The following is a 2,360-nucleotide window of genomic DNA, read 5'->3' on the forward strand; positions in this document are numbered from 1 at the left end:
ACAACAACAACAACAACGGCATATAACAACAAGTGACCAGACCTCCTTAAGAAGCCTCTTCTTTTACATTTATGAGGAATGTAAAATAAGAGCAAATCAACAGTTTAAAAACTGTGACACTCCAGGGAGGAGAATCTAGGATAAATTGCTCAAAGGTGCAGGACTCAGATTTTCAGTAGAAGTATTAGAGGTAAGAAGTTGTGCTGCAACTACAAAGGCATGTGGTTTGAATCCACCCGCTGCTATATGTGAGAGAGAGATGGACAGTCTTCTGTTCGATTTCCTTCCTCTGTAAACTCGCTGGAAGGTCAGCTATCAGTCAGTCCTAACTTGATGGCACACAACAACATTAATCAAAAAGGTTCTCCCCTTTATTTGACACAAGAGTACGTACAGCCTGTACTAATGTATAGGCTTGGTGGGCTTGGGAGAGTTCAGTGACTCTGATAGGCATTTAGAGGTAGTTGTTGGCAAATCTTTTACTGAAGATGAGTCTAAGAGCCTCTCTGATGATTGATTGCTAGTGATGTCTTTGGGCTTTGTGGCCCATTCTTCTGTTGGGCATAGTTGATTATGGCTATAGCATAGATGTGGATGTTTCAAGGTTGTGACTCCAAGGTCCCTCTTCAGAGTTTGACACCTTTCTGGTGATGAAGTCTTATAAAAGCTAGTTCATTGACATAGATAAACCCAAGGAATTACTTATTGTCTCATTATTGAGTTTTCAAAAATCTAATTTTGCACATATTTCTGTCTACATGACCTTGTGTGCCTAGTGCCTCTGCTGGTCCTGACCTTGGTCTGCCCAGCCTTATTTCTGAGAGCAGCCTATCTCTGTGCCAGACTCGTGCTCTGGTGACCTTTTATGCTTTCCTTTTTTTAAAAAATTATTTTATATTGGTTTGCTCACAAAGTTCATATACATTGTGTTTTACACTATTCTTTATTCATATTGTGTTTCATACAATCATTTCCAAGCATTATGTTATATAAAATCAATCAGCATTGGACATTTCCCATCATTACTTAACCTTTCCAGGTCCCCACTGGATACTTCCCATTTCTTTCACCCCCTTCTTCCATCCACCAAACTGTGCAATTCTGTGGTTTTGCCCCTACCCATCCTCTGTTCCCCCCTTGTTTTTTTTTTTTTTTTTGTTGTTTTTTTTTTTTTTTTTTTTTTTTTTCTGTTCCCCCCTTGTGTCCTCATACAATTATCCTTCTATGTTTACAATAATGGTCTGATGTGGTATTTGACCTTATGGGGCAGAGTTAGTTCACTCAGCATAATACTCTCCAGTCTCTCCTAAGTTAGGGAGTATTTTTTTTTTAAATTGTTGCTCCTGAGTGCTGTATCATATTCCTTTGTGTGAATATACCACAATTTCTTAATCTGTTCAGTTGTAGTTGGACATTTGGGCTGTTGCCATGTTCTTCCGATGGTAAATAATGCTGCTATGGCCATTGATGCATGGATTTCCATTTGTATCTCAGTTTTAATTTCCTTGGTGTATTTTTCTAGTAGTGTAAGAGCTGGGTCATACGAAGTTTCTGTGTTCAACTTTTTGAGGAAACGTTAAGCTGTCTTCCAGCTGTTTTGGTTACTACTACCATGTAGTAGGTTTTGAGGTTAGGGAGTGCTATGCCTCTTGGTGACCTTTCACTTCTCATCTTGACATTCCCTCTTTTCATACTTCTCAATTTATGTTCTATTTCTGCACAGCTGTCAGTTTGGTTTGTCCCATTGGTTTTTCCATTCTTTAGAGTTCTGACTGAGACACATAGACTCTGTAAACCTAAGATTTGTAGTTTTCCAGCCTTCAACCCATTTTCCTATAGGGATTAGGTTAGCATACAATCCTTTCTTTATTATCAGCCTCTACTATCATTTCCCCCATTCTTTTTAATGATACGTTGCCAAGCACAGATCCATCAATGTAAAATCAATGTTCTTGGAGCAGGAGTGGCATCCATTTCATAAACAACATGCCTCTGGAAACGCTAGGAACTTTGAGAAATGACGATAGTTAATAGAAAGGTTCAGGTCTTTTATTTATAGGGTCTCTATGAGTTGTGTTTGACTCAAAAGCAATCAACTACAACATGTATATGGTAAGTATGATCTGATGATAAGTATTATGATAATAATCACAATGTTATTTTTCTTTGGTTGACCCCTGTATTTGTATTTTTGCAAATTTTGCAGTATAACATATTGACATAAACTTAGTGGCTTGACATAATTTATGTTGTTGTTGTTGTTATGTGCCGTCGAGTCGTTTCCGACTCATAGCGACCCTATGCACAACAGCCCTAAATCCTGCTCTATCCTGCGCCAACTGCACCGCCTCTGACACACC

Source organism: Elephantulus edwardii, unplaced genomic scaffold, assembly GCF_000299155.1.
Source record: "Elephantulus edwardii isolate Elephantulus edwardi_28Jun2011 unplaced genomic scaffold, EleEdw1.0 scaffold00104, whole genome shotgun sequence".
NCBI classification, from domain to species: Eukaryota; Metazoa; Chordata; class Mammalia; order Macroscelidea; family Macroscelididae; genus Elephantulus; species Elephantulus edwardii.